The 15,465-nt window shown below is 32.2% G+C and overlaps 1 protein-coding gene across 2 annotated transcripts in view; it reads left to right on the top strand.

Annotated features, from left to right (window-relative positions):
* LOC126884758 (1-phosphatidylinositol 4,5-bisphosphate phosphodiesterase epsilon-1-like) overlaps positions 1 to 15,465 on the top strand; it is an 890,827-nt gene that overhangs the window by 93,608 nt on the left and 781,754 nt on the right. For both annotated transcript variants that reach the window (XM_050650976.1, XM_050650975.1), the window contains exon 2: positions 14,266 to 14,305. The gene's annotated coding sequence lies outside the window, so the exon portion shown is untranslated. The remainder of the gene's footprint in view (positions 1 to 14,265; positions 14,306 to 15,465) is intronic.

Raw genomic sequence — 15,465 nt, 5'->3', positions numbered from 1 at the left:
ATGATATCACGACTGGGCTAACTTTGTCGATCCATATCTATGTTCTGAGTCAGTTCCTCCTGAATAATAGATGTATCTATCTTTTGATTTTTGTTGTTCTAAACCAGGCCATCTCACTTCACTCATCCCCAAAATCTGTATTCTCATTCTTTTTTTATTCCCCATGTTACCTACGGATAATTTTAATTTGTCGTTTGAGCGTATTTCTTTACGTCAAGGTTTGAATTTTACACCTCAGCGACCCCCCAAAAGAATAAAGAAAACAGAAATTCGGCCTTAAAAGTTTGGCAAAAATACAAGCCCCTCAAAAGCTTATTATTTTCACAACAAAGCGTCCGGTCCAAACAAATTATGGGTTTTCCGAACAGTTGAATGTGTACGGTAAAAAATTTCAAGGATGAAAATCTCCATTTCAAAGACGAAAATCGTTTTTCGCTGAAACGAAGGCCCGTGCATTCTTCTAGTTTTCTTTTGTGGGATATCAAATACGTAGTTCTTGTTCAGGAGGCAAAAGATGGAGTATTTTTGAAGTCTCTGCAGTCGTATTATTTTATTTCTGCTCTACCTACTTACTCGCATACTTTATGAGAGAAGTATCTAGTCAGTGGCGGCACAATTTTCTACATTAAACATCGAAATTGATACTCTCTTTATCTACGATTATCTCTCCATTGTCATTAACAAGTTTGCTTATTCTAAAAACAGAAGAATAAGTAAACTTGTTAATGACAATGGAGAAATAATCGTGGACAAAGAGAGTATCAATGATACCTGGAAAAATTACATACGAAATTTATTTTTGATGAGAGGGAAAACCAGTCCCCAATACTTACGGAAACAGGACCACCTATACCAGTGGCAGAAATAAGAACAGCCATAATATCACTAAAAGAAGGTAGAGCTCCAGGACTAGACGGAGTACAATCTGAATTTCTTAAACTTCTTGATGATCAATCTTTAAGAATACTATGTAAAATCTTCAATAATATCTATGGCACAGACAATATCCCAAAAGATTGGCTAGTTTCAGAATTTATTACCTTACCAAAGAAACAGGGAGCAAAAAAGTGCGGAGAATATAGGCTAAAAAGTCTAATGAGCCATACATTAAAACTTTTTCTTAAAATTATATATCGTAGAATATACAAGCTATGCGAAGAGAGAATACAAGACACACAGTTTGGATTCATGAAAGGTGTCGGTACACGAGATGCACTGTTTAGTCTACAGGTATTATTTCAAAGATGCAGAGATATGAGTTGTGATATTTACACCTGCTTTGTGGACTACCAAAAAGCATTTGATACAGTTCAACACCGAAAAATAATGGATGTTCTAACAAAAGCCCAAATGGATGATAAAGATCGGCGTATAATAAAAAATTTATACTGGAACCAATCAGCAACAATAAGAACGCATTTTGGAGGTCAACCAACGGAAGCGATCTAGATTCTACGAGGCTTTAGACAAGGTTGTATACTTTCACCTATATTATTTAATCTATATTCAGAGGAAATATTTAGTGAAGCCTTGGAAAATTTCGAACATGGAATACTTCTAAATGGAGAACGCCTAAACATCATCCGCTATGTAGACGACACCGTTATTTTTGCAGACAGTTTGAACAGTTTACAGCAACTAATAAACAAAGTAAATGAAGTAAGTGAAAGATTTGGACTTCAAGTAAATATAACAAAAACTAAATTTATGATCAATAGCAAAAATAAAATTAGGGACGCCCAACTACTTATCAATAATACTCCAGAGGACCGAGTAAGGCCGATGTCACATTATGCGTTTTGACCGGATGCGGTGAAAACGCATCCGTTTCTAATGCAACCGGACCGACCTGTCACACTATGCGTTTAGTCTGGTGCAGTTTGTAAGCGCGTACCGATGATTCAAAACGCATCCGTTTCCAACGCAACCGGACCGAGCTGTCACACTATGCGTTTTCACCGGGTGCGGCGAAAACGCATCCGGTCAAAACGCATAATGTGGCATCGGCCTAACAGTATACCTATCTTGGAACAATAGTAAATGAACAATGGGATCACTCACAGGAAATAAAATATAGAATAGAGAAGGCTAGGAGTGCATTCGATAAGGCCGATGTCAGATTATGCGTTTTGACCGGATGCGTTTCCGCCGCAGCCGGTGAAAACGCATAGTATGACAGATCGGTCCGGTTGCGTTGGAAACGGATATGTTTTGAGTCATCGGTACGCCCTTACAAACTGCACCAGACTAAACGCATAGTGTGACAAGTCGGTCCGGTTGCGTTGGAAACGGATGCGTTTTCACCGCATCCGGTCAAAACGCATAATGTGGCATCGGCCTAACATGGCCAAACTCTTTAAAAGCCACAACCTTAATCTGGAGATAAAAGTAAGGCTCCTACGATGTTATATCTTCTCAATATTGTATTACGGAGTTGAATCCTGGACACTAACTGAAGCAATGGGGAAAAAACTTGAAGCCTTCGAGATGTGGCTATACAGGCGAATCCTAAGGATATCATGGACGGACAAGATAACCAACGAGACCGTATTACGAAGAGTGGCAAAGAAAGAGAGGTGATGTATACCATTAAAAGGAGAAAGTTAGAATATCTCGGACACATAATGAGAAACGACACCAAATACAGATTACTGAAGGTAATCCTTCAAGGTAAAGTATTCGGAAAGCGAGGAATTGGGAGAAGAAGAATATCATGGTTAAAGAACCTGAGGAAATGGTTCTCCACAACAACAACTAATCTATTTAAAGCATCAGTTAATAAAATAATTATAGCCAGAATGATCGCCAATATTCGAAACGAATAGGCACTAAAAGAAAAAGAAACATCGAAAATCCCCTTTTTTTTAAACAATCATCGTGAATATATCAACACGAAACCCCAGCCGCATTATATTCTAGTTCAATCAGAGAGTGCAGCAAGCACCTCTACTGGTTTCGAAACTTATTAGTCTCTTATCAGGAAGCATATATGCTGCTCTCTCTGACCCAACCAACCCCGGCGTGCAGTTACGGATTGCAACGAGCGAAATGGCAGGGATGCCCTAGCGGCAACTGCTAGCAAAAGACTAAGTTTTCAATCTCATAGCAGATAAAACAACAATAAAAATATTACTCTACATCCCACCAGACTGAAAACAATGGGAACCTTCTCTGGTTACATCTCCGAGGCTTCTAAAATTTGCAAGCCATAACGGATACTGGACTAATGGGAACCTTCTCTGGTTACACATACAAGTCTCTGGTTACACCTTTTAGTCTGGTGGGATGTAGAATAATATTTTTGGTCTTGTTTTATGTGATATTGAAAACGGTTATGCATTTCTGATTTACATGTTTACTCTGATTGGAGTACGGAGGGAACCATTCTCGTTGGAACTTTACCGCGCTGAGCAGATGTTACGTGAATTATAAATTGTAAAATTCGTTATGGCTTGCAAGTTTTAGAAGCCTCGGAAGTGTAACCAGAGAAGGTTCCCATTGTTTTCAATCTGGTGGGATGTAGAGTAATATTTTAGGTGTTGTTTTATGTGCCATTAGATTGAAAACTTAGTCTTTTTCAGGATTATACTTTAATCTTTCCACTGACCTCTGTGTTCATTGCCCCATGCGTGTTGACATTTATTTGAGATCTATCAAATTCTCTCTTTTTAATATAAGACCGATGTTCACTTATTCTTACGTTTAATGAATGGTCTTGATGTTTCACCTAAATAAAAATATTCTGGTATTTTTATATATACAATAATTATTCTTTGTTCTTCCTTGTTCATTGTTAGGTTTAGTTTTAGATAAAATACTTAGATCTCAATGTGTTTGTTGTTTTGAATATTATCCATATAATTTTCCATATTTATTATCCATATAACATTTACATCGTAAATTTTTCTGTTGGTTACATTTTAAATTTTTAGTACAAACTGTAATTAACAAACACTGACATTGATAATTTAATATAATATGGCGCTTTCTACACCACTGTGTAATTTTAAGACGCAAAGCCTACTCATGTTATAATACCAACGAAAACTCATAAGAGCCTTTATGAAGTGAGGAATTACCTGAGAGCCAAAGAGACCTGAAAGCTTTTTAAGTTTTGTAGTCTTTCTATTTTACTAAGTTACCAAGCTACTGCTTATTTTTGTAATAGTAAATAAATAGTAAATATGAGAAATACTGCAATGCATTAAATAAAATAAAAATATTTTTATGTATAGTCTTTCTATTATGCTCTTCAAAATACAAACTTTTGTGAAACTAAACAAATCAGTCATACATAAATATTTTTTATATAAATATAATACAAAGTGTATTTCGATGTGTTAATTTACAAATGCTTCGTAGATTAAGTAGCTCATTCAATGATCCTTTTTAGGCGTGCATAAATGTGTTAGGAGGTAATTTTGAACCCCTTATGTAATTAAATATTAAAAATATTTTATTAAAAGTAGCTTCTAATTTTTTCAAACATGTTTTTTTTTGCAAAATGTGTAACCGAAAAATTATATTTTGTTCTTTATTTGTTACATTTTTACATTTATATACAAACGTAGTGTTTAATTTTCTTTAATGTTGTATTTTGTGTTTTTGTGTTTTTTGTAAAATTTATCACTAATTTTTTTTTGTTTATTTGTTCATGTTGTGGTTGTGTTTTTTTTTGTAAAATGTATTACTAATAAATTATTTTTATTTCTTTATTTGCTACATTGTTACATTGATTACCTGATTGATAATCAGTAATCGTCAATTGTCAATTCAGTCATGGCTTACTTAAAATTTAGATAAATTTAGACACCTAAAATAATTTGCTCTGGAAAATGAAATTATCTCGAAAACTAATAAATTTGAACATAGGGAATGTTATAAAAAAATTAAAGTAGGGTAATGTTACTTTTCAATAAGATATAAAATACAGGGTGTTCCATTTAACATTACTGAGAAAATAATGTACTTGCGTTTTGAATCACCCTGTATTTGATATAAAGAAAATTAGCAATGTCAATTATTGTTGAAAATTTTGGCAATAAATAAAAAAATATGGCATGAATAAACCATTGCTGTTGTGTTTATTTTTCTTTATACAGGGAGTTGAACTTGTTACGATTTTCATTCAAAATTGGTTATAACTTTGTAAATACCCTGTATAACATAACAAACCTTTATATTTTTGTGATGGAAGAGTTAACAGGATTTCGAATATAGAATAAAATATAGGGTGTTCCATTAAAAAAAAAAACATAAGTTTGGTCTGCCACTGTGTTATCGAACACCCTGTAACATTCTAACTAATTTTGTAATGTGAAGCTCAAAGGTGGCTAAAATTTTTGTTATTAACTTTTATTGCTATCTCTATTACTATAGCGGAGGTATTGAGCTTTACCCCACTAATCAATCACCCTGTATACTTGACGACGGGAAATTATCAAAAATTATCAGTTTAATTTAGATTTCTGTAGCTTTCTATTGGTGAGAATCTCCTATGAATGAAATAATCGTAAAATTAACTTTCTTATAGTTGAAAACTTTACAAATCATTATTGGAAAAGAAAACTCTCCGCCTTTGGCAGATGCATTTATTAATACGAACTTATTTCAAACCGATATTGTTCAACTTAATAAAATGCCATTGTATAGATAAAATTTCGATTCTATAATTGAAAAATCTACCACCATATTCCCTCAGTATTCAGATTGTAATATTCTGAATGTCCTCGGGTCGAACTTTACTACAATATATACATATGAAAAAATCGGAGCGATATACAGCTTTGGCATTTTTGTTTCAAGCATTAATCATATTAAATGTACAGAATCTAAAATTACTGTTCCATTTTTACCGCCGATTCCTTTGCCATCGAAAAGGCATTAAAATGGTCTGCCACTCAAACATGCACGAATGTAGCAATAATAATTTCAGACTCAAAGTCAGCATTACAGGCTATTAGGGGTCACGCATTAAATCAATTCCGAAAGGCCTAAATTTTGAACATAAAAAAATTAAATATTGACATTAAACTATTTCAGTTTATTAAGAGACCTTATTGTTTATTTGGACGACAGAACATTGGGCATTAAACACATATATTTAATTTAAAAGATTTAAATGATGCTTTCAAATTTAATATCAGTTTTAAATGGGAAGCTGATTACAAAAGAAATGCAAATAAATCTACAAATCATTATTGCAGCATTCACCCTAAACTGAAAATAATGCAAAAACTGCAAGTCTCAAAGTGCTGTATTTAGAAATCTATTTATTCGGGTGTTTTTAGTGCTAAATGCCCTGATTTATTTATACTTCGGGTATTGTTATGTATGTAAAAATATCCGTTACTTGACGTTACATTACATGAGTTACACTACATGATAATTTAATGATTTATGCACATGTTCATACAATTATATCAACTTTTTAAATTTTTGGATTGACCATTTGCAATAGTTGTTCAAATTATTCGGTATTTATTTTTAAATGGTTTTTATATGTTATATATCTTAATCTTCATTTTTATTACTTCACTTAGAAAATTAGACGAAGCTCCAAACGCCTCATGTATCAAATTAAGAATCCAAATTTTCCTTTTTTTTCTTTTTTATTTCTTTTTTCTGGATCTCAAGCTCATGTATTAACATTATCAGCAGTCAGCAACCACTTGAATACCCTCCATAATCACTTTAGCCATCTTTGCAATGGTTATTTGTTATTTTATTTGACGTCTAAGTAATTTACACGATAAAAGTAGCTTCCAAGTAGCGCGCGCAGCGTCCAAGTTGACTTGGACTAAGTACACTTGGATGCAACTTGGATCGTGTCACCCCGTCTTAAGAAAAATTTTTAGTATTATTGTTATTAGTTTATCAGTAAATACTTACAACTAAAATTTACAATCACTGAAATTTGTAATTTTCTTCTATTTTTGTACTAATAATTGTATATTTCTCTAAAGGTAAAATTTAAAATACATTATCATTGACTTTCTATGCACCAAAATACTGGTAGATTCGTAAAATATACTATATTCTCGTTGAGTATACCTAGTATACATCCGCCATATTAAAAACTCTTAAAATAATTCCCAGAAAACCGATGTGCTTGATCATGTTTTTGAATATCGATACTCTCTACCTTGTTTTCATTTTTATCAATTCTGTTGACACTCCCAAAATGTTAATTGAAAAATGGAAAACTTGTTTACAAATTAGTCGAAAAGCAGCTGCGCGTTATTTGACATTACAAACTCTAATTCAATTTGTTTAATCAAATAATAATCGAATTAAATGAAGTACGCCCTATTGGAAGCCAGGATAGGCCTTATAGCATCCGCAGTTTATGTTGCAAATTTTTATTCAATTATAGCTCTTGCAAAAACTATATTATACAGAGTGTCCAGAACTCGCCTGACAAACGAAGGCAAGAGACTCCTTTGAAAATTTTAAGACAATTTAACCCAAATCACCTAGTCCGAAAATGCTTCCTTAGGGAACTAGAGCTCTTTGAGTGTTAGTTTTTTTAAAAACCTCTAGAACGCTTCTGTTTAGAAAAGCAAATTTATCGCTTATTTATCTTCCAGAGATAAATCGATTCCATCAATTTCGAATTTCTAGTACCGATCATAGGCGTCAGTTTTGGGTAGGGCAAGGGTTTTTTATCGCATAAGTTTTTTGTCTTTAACTTTTAAGCATTTTTGACACTGGGCTATTAAATTGTGAGGTGTTCTAGTACTAAAGGTGTAGTACTAAAAGCTATTCTTGTTTTAGGTCGGTAGGATGCACCATTTTCTAGAAAAATCGATTTTAAAGTTTTTCATTTTTTGATTTTGAAAAAAATTAGAAAAAAAAACTATTTTGAAAAACGAAAACTGGTACGTTTATTTATCTTCCAGAGATGAATCGATTTCATCAATCTCGAATTTCTAGTACCCGTCATAATATGCGTCGGTTTGGGTAGGTCAACGGTTATTTTATCGCATCTTGAGGTATTCTAGTACTAAAAGTTATTCTTGTTTTAAGTTGGTAAAATACACCGTTTAAAAAAAAATTAAATTCAAAAAGAAAAAAAATTTGAATCAATTTTTCTAGAAAACGGTGTATCTTACCGACTCAAATAAAGAGTACCATTTAGTACTAGAATACCTAAAAATGCGATAAAAATAACCTTTGACCTACCTAAACCGACGCAAATTGATGCCTTTGAGATGTGCTGTCGGAGAAAAATGCTGCGCATATCTTCGATGGCTCATAGACAAACCTTTCCATTCTTAACCAACTCGACATTAGCTTTGTTCGCGCTGGACAACCCGAATGTACCCAGAGGGAGAACGCCTGCGCATTACAAAATCGAGCGTTCGCGGAGGTCGAATTTTTCCCTCTGAACACCCTCCGGATTTTTAATTCGGTGTTCGCGCAGTACAGAAAAAAGATCCTGAACGTGTCCTGGATACCCTCTCGACGTTCGAGGATTTTGTTTCGGATTTTAAGTTCGCACAGGCGCACAAAATATTTGGGAAGAATTTCTTGACATTCTGACCATTATGTGCCATTATTCTGTTTTTACTCCGTCAAATTCTTAACCTAAAATATTGTTTTGTTAAACAACTTGTAGATGTAGATTCTGATTTTTAAAGTTTTTAAATTATGTAACGTGTTGTATCATTTCAATATTCTTCAAACAAATTTTAATATTTTTTATATCAAAGCTTTTTTAGTTGTTTTTGTCAATGTTTTCCATTTAGTACGTTTATAAATAAGTAGGTACCTTTTCTAGTATTATTATCTTATTACTTTTCATTGGATATTCGATAATTATCTATTACGGTAGTATTACAATAAATTGTACTCTGTTTTTACTTAATTTCTTTTATCTAGATGAGCTTATAAGTACCTACATATTCTTGTGGTTTATTTATCAGTTTAATTTATGAGATAAAGTAGTCTCTTATTGAATAATGAATCATAAACAACACATCAAACTTATTCTGAAACTATTTCTTGTGTCTTGTTATATTTCATTATTTTTGTGATGTAATAAACCACAACCCAATGCCACAACCTATAAAATTCAATATATCAAAATTGGAAATGATTGCTTTACTAAATTATTCCTTCCTTCAGATAATGCTCAACCGCCAGGAAGTTAAAGGTAATTTTTATATCTAAATAACAAGCTGCAATTTCCAAGTATCTCAACAATCTGTTACTCTCTACAAAAATTTAAGATGGATTTCGGCGTGGAAATACCATATTATATTGTCGAAATAATAAAGACGCTAATCAACTTTCTAACTTCAAGAAAGGCATTGAATAGAAAGTTAATCCTTTGCCTGTTGCTGTTATTCTCTTTCTCCTTGTTGAAATACAAATTTGTTGCATTTGCATTTTTTGTTGACATTGATTTCGAAATAAGAAAGGGACAAGAAAAGGCTTCCTTCTCTAACCTTAATGTATGCAACCCGTCATTACATTACGAATCCGAAAATTGTTCCCGGAGCGAAAAATCCTGAACATGTCCAGGATAAGTTTACGTTGACGCCTGCCCATTGGATACTCTGAATACGTTCGGGTTGCACAGCGCGAACACTGCTATTAAAAACAAGCTGTCTCCAATATATCTGCAGCGAATTTAATAGATCTTTGGCCACGTGGTTCGCAGAGGTGACGATAATTTAGAGAGATTGTTTCTAGATTCCTGGAAACATTTCGGGTAGAAGACCCATAGAATGGCTACAATCAGATGGTGCTCCTAAATTCACAATTCGCGGGTCACTCAGAGCAGAAATACTTAGAGCAGCTGAAGATAGATGCCAATGGAAAAAATTTGTTAGGAAAATTAGAGGAAATCACTATCGTCAGTAATATCAAAACGATAAAAGCAACACTCAACGAAAAAGGTACGTAATATCAATAAAAATGTTAATTCAGACAACAAACGCAATACTTAAAATTTGTCCAATTCTTGGTTTTATTGTAACAACAAAACGATGTTCATCAATTCATTATTTTCGTTAGTTGAGCCAATGTATTACGTTTATTGAATGGACGAACATTCATTATGTATACCATAATATCATTTTATTGATATTACGAACTCAGTTCATTGAGTCAACGAACACTATTTATTGAAACAACAACGTCGTTAATTGACCGACGAAGACAATTCGTTGTGCCAATAACAGTGTTATTTCTCCTAACGTATTTCGTTTATTTCTACAATTATTTCCGTTTATTGTTACAATTAATTCCGTTCATTGGCACAATAAATACGGTTATTCTTACAAGCAATTCTATTCATTCTTACAATCAGTTTCGTTCATTCCTACTATGAACGTATTTTATATTAATAATTACTGAATGCATTAGCCCAATGTATCATATTAATTGATTAATAATAATTTTTTAAATCCCCTTTTTTGTCCTTAACCTTTAGGACTTTCCACTGTGTGATTTCTCATAATTATTATATCGCTTATACAGTGCACTGGAATAAGTGTTACACTCCCCCCCCCCCTTATTAACTTATTTATTTTTAGTACATAAGCAAAACGCTCAGACAGGTCGATTTTTAAAATTATCAAAGTATATTATAACATCAATGTTTCGAACTTTACACGATCCCTCTTCAGGTGACAGGCGTAACTTTGATTTTTTTAATGGGAAAGTACATCATGTGACAGCTCATTTAAAAGTGTTTGACATGGTGATTTCAAAAATGTATAACACTTTAATCATTTTTGAGAGCGCAGGGGCAAAATTTCGATCGAATTATTTTTAAACGCATTCATTTTTTTGGAATCCTGAGAAAACTAATAAGTATTTTTGAAAAATTTAACGGCAGAATAAAAGACTACATTATTACTGAGGGCTGAAAGTCCCTTAGAATAAACAAAAAGTTTCTTTTGAATAGTATATTTGAAATAAAAAAATCATACTAAATTTTCTATTTTTCACCCCTGTGACTTATTAAAATAATCATTATAGAAGTTCTCAGGGACGTCAGACCCCCGATAATACTGTAATATTTTATTCTGCGTTTATATTTTCAAAAATACTAATTATTTTTTTTCATTCAGGATTCGAAAATTCATTTTCAGTTCATCTTATAAATAACATCACAAGACAATATTAAAAGTAAACACTTACAAACATAAGACACTGACAAGTTTATTTTTAATTAGAATGTTCTCCCGTATTTACCTTATCAGAAAAAACTTACTTTTATTCAAATATAAAAAATAAGTAATATCTTATCCTTATCTTCCTTCTACTACGGACTACACTTGGAAACAAAATGCAATTATTATTCGGCACTTTCAAGAAAAAGCCGTTACATTTCAAATGGTCAAACAAAACATTTATTGTCTCAACAACCACGATTATTGTCACAATTAACGCATTGATTGTGGGAATTAAAGGCAGTAGTAGATTAATTAATGCATTCGTTGGCACAACAATCAGTGTACATCTATTCAATAATCATATATTACTCTATATTAACAACATTTGTACATTGTTTTAATGAAATCTGTACGTTGTCACGATAAACCAAGGTAATTGCTTGTCATCTACGAAATCAAGAACGTGAGTTGCTGCCACAATTAACAGTATTTATTAAATATACGAAACTAAGTTATTGGCTGAATAAATTGAGTGTTATTGATTAATGTACTCTAGTTATTCTCACAATTATTATTCAATCATTGTGACAATAACCAAGTACATTCGTCAATGTCTAAAAGTTCGTTGAAACAACAAATTAAATTGTTGTGAGAACGAAATACTATTCAATAATCACTGTTAATCAATATTACGAACTAAATTTTTTGAGTGAAGAGAGGGAGGGAGAGGAAGAAGAAAATTTAATATGATAATATCAATAAACAAGACAAAAAGTATGGTTTATTTATGTATGGAGTAGAGTTGCACAAGTTTGACTTGAATGTTTGAACTTGACTTGAGTTTGACTTAATTTCAAGTCAAACTCAAGTCAATCCTTCTGACAAATATTTCAAGTCAAGTCAAACTGGTCAATTGTGCAGGTTTGAAAATTCAAACTGTTTGTCAAACTAGTTTGAAAGAGTTTGAAAAATAATTTATTTAGTAGATATACTTTTTTGTCGAGATAGACATGTTAGTTGCCAATTAAGATAAGAAAATTAATAATACAATGAGTGACACACAAAAGCCAAAATTTTTAATATGTTTTAATTTAAAACTTTTAAATGTAGATATTTATTTTTTTCGAATCCTAAAAAAAAATAAGTATTTTTGAAAAATTTAAACGCAGAATGAAAGATTACGTTATTACCGAGGGCCGAAAGTCTCTTAGAATAAATAAAAAGTTTCTTTTGAATGAAATATTTGCAATTAATAATAACACTAAATTTTCCTTTTTATGTTCACCCCTGTAACTTATTAAAATAAACATTATAGAAGTTTTCAGGGATGTTCGTCCCTCAGAAATAATGTAATCTTTCATGCTGCGTTTATTTTTTTTTAAATTCTTATTAGTTTACTCAGAATTTGAAAAAAATTAATACATTTAAAACACATTGAACATTTTGATAAGCGACATGTTACGCCTATGTCTATAAAATGATTTGGAATTTTTATGACTTTCTTTTATTAAACAAGGCATTTATTTATCTTAGGGCTAGTTCGAAAAAAATATGTACCACAATACAAAAATATTCGTTGATATTTCTTTAAAATTCAAAACTAACCATAGGCTTATTAGACCTGGATCCCGCGTACCAAAAAATAGTTGATTAATAGCAAGCTGAAAATTTGTTAATAGCTTAGCGGTGTCTAGTCGGACAAACTTTGATGTACGGGAACACTGGAACAGGGGAAATTTTAATTGTGGAACAGTTTAAAAATTTGGAACGTCAGATTTCGAAAATGTCCCATGTATTTTGTCGGTAAGAACATCCGATTGATTTGTTACCCTTTCATTAAACTCTCATGTAAAATCAGACTGGTATTACTAACCAACATGATTCCTGTCATTTGACATGTTCTTCGTGTTCCACTCATTAAAATGCCCAGTTGGTGATAAACACCAGTCTGATTTTTGCATGATAGTTTAATGAAATGGTAACAAATCAATTTGAAGTTCTGTCCGACAAAATATATGGAACGTTTACGTAGTCTGACGTTCCAAATTTTTAACCTTTTCCACAATTAAAACTTCTTCTGTTCCAGTGTTCCCATACATTAAAGTTTGTCTGACTAGACACCGTTAAGCTATTAACAAATTTTCAGCTTGCTATTAATCAACTTTTTTTTGGTACGCGGGATCCAGGTCTATATGGTTTTATATCTACAATTTAAATTTTTTTCGGATACAGGTTACAAATGTTGGGTTTAAATTTAAAAAAAATTAATGTATAAATATGCATTAAGCTTTCTTAATAATTATCCTAACTGGCGCGTTTATTGGGTTTTATTTGTCTGTCTGCGGTTTAAATATCATATCAGCCAATACATTTCAATGTTTATTGAAATTTGTCAAAATAATTGTTTTGGACCTTGTTGGGAGGGGGATGTCCCCTACCGCTCCCCCCACCCCGTTGATCCGCCACTGAACAAATAAAAGCGTAGGCGGTCTCATAGTCTCATTTAAAATTGAAAATAAACACGTTGCGTAATATTCAAACTTCTCAAACTGTTTGAAGATGTTGGAATTCAAGTCAAACCTAAAGATATCGAAATCAAGTCAAGTCAAACTTTTTTATACAAAAAGTTTGATTTTCAAGTCAAGTCAAGTTTGTTTAGTAAAATCAAACTAGTTTGACTTGATGCATCTTTAGTATGGAGGGGTATTCCTAGGATTGTTAATCATCCAATTACATTTTAAATCATAAGAAAAAAAATTAGGAAAAACTTATGTACTTAAACAGATAAAACCTGTACAACAGCCACAGCCACAAGAGTCAGATGGTAGGAACCAGAATACTATAAATACCACAAAATAAACCAGTAGAGTACCGAAGAATGCTATTATAACCTCGATATTCAATAAGAAGACATCCACAGTGTATAAGGTCCAATCTTCTGTTCTGTTCCATTTCTGCCCCACTATTTAAGGTTCCTAGGATTGTAATTTACGTTAAAAAAATCCCTAGATCGTTTAACTCCTGGATACAACCCTGTACTCAAACTAGCGTATTTTTAGCGTGAACAGTTCATCTAGTGTCAAATTAGCGCGTCGTATATACATACATTATTTTTGATTAGATTATTTTGTTTCAGGAATTTCCCGACTACTTTTAAAGCCGTAATGGAAAATTCGGTAAGTCCATTATATTCACTAATAAATATTCAAAATAATAAAGTCACTATTTCTTTGCATCTTTATAATGAAAAGTGATAGTTTAGAGCTTGAAGATAGCAGTTATTTGAGTTTTATTTAGAAATATAGAATTTAAAAAAATATAATATATGTGAGTCGGTCATTCAAAAACGACATATATCCACATTTTGCCAAAAATAACTTCATAACATATTCATAAAACTGGTACCAGCCTCTACTATTTTGTGAAAAAAATCACACTATAGGCGTTGCATATACAGTAGAGCGTCGATTATCCGAACTAATTGGGGGACATGGGTGTTCGGAAAACCGATTTGTTCGGATAATCGAACTAGATTGATATAGTCATACATTTTTATCTACAAGTGACTAAAAGCCATATTTATATACCTACATATTTATTTATATCTTGATAATGACAAATAGCAATTAAACAAAAAAGTGCAGTCTTTGCAACAACATATTTTTGGATACAATATTGATGAAAATTGAAGATATTTTAAGCGTTAATTACTAACGCTTGCTCGGCACTCGAGTGCGGGGCGCGGGAGTCGACAGTTCGGATAACCGGTCGTTCGGTTGATCGACGTTCGGATAATCGACGCTCTACTGTATGTATTATATAAGTAAGTACCAAACCAAAATAATTGCCCCCTCAAACAATATATTGCATTTAGAATGGGTTTTCTTAAAAGTACTTCAGCGTGAGAAGTTCGCTTTAATTATTGTTTGTTTTGGAGTGGCCATTGGCGCCAACGAAATATTATGTATATCATCTTTTCTTATATCTGGTAGGGTTTGCTGATATATGAGGAAATAAAATTTATATTTAAGGTTTTTAACAAACGTCAAATTTTTTGTCGATACGACGTAAACATTGTACCTATATAAACCACTGATGTGGGCACATCACTGAAAGAAACATAGTAAATACACATAGTAAATACATAGTAAGACGTCTTTAATGAAGATATATGTTTGTCGATAAAGAAATATATGTATCCAGAGCAGTATTAAGAAAGAAATATGCTTTGCCGATACGATATAAAGGCTGTAAGAGTTACCAAATTACTTAAACAACAAAGAAGATACTGAAAATAATCAAACGTGTTATCTAAATTTGTCATTACGAAGTTGTA

The sequence above is a fragment of the Diabrotica virgifera genome, chromosome 5 (assembly GCF_917563875.1).
Source record: "Diabrotica virgifera virgifera chromosome 5, PGI_DIABVI_V3a".
In the NCBI taxonomy this organism is placed as follows: Eukaryota; Metazoa; Arthropoda; class Insecta; order Coleoptera; family Chrysomelidae; genus Diabrotica; species Diabrotica virgifera.
Note: the sequence above shows the minus strand (reverse complement) of the source record. Positions and strands in the feature narration are given on the sequence as shown.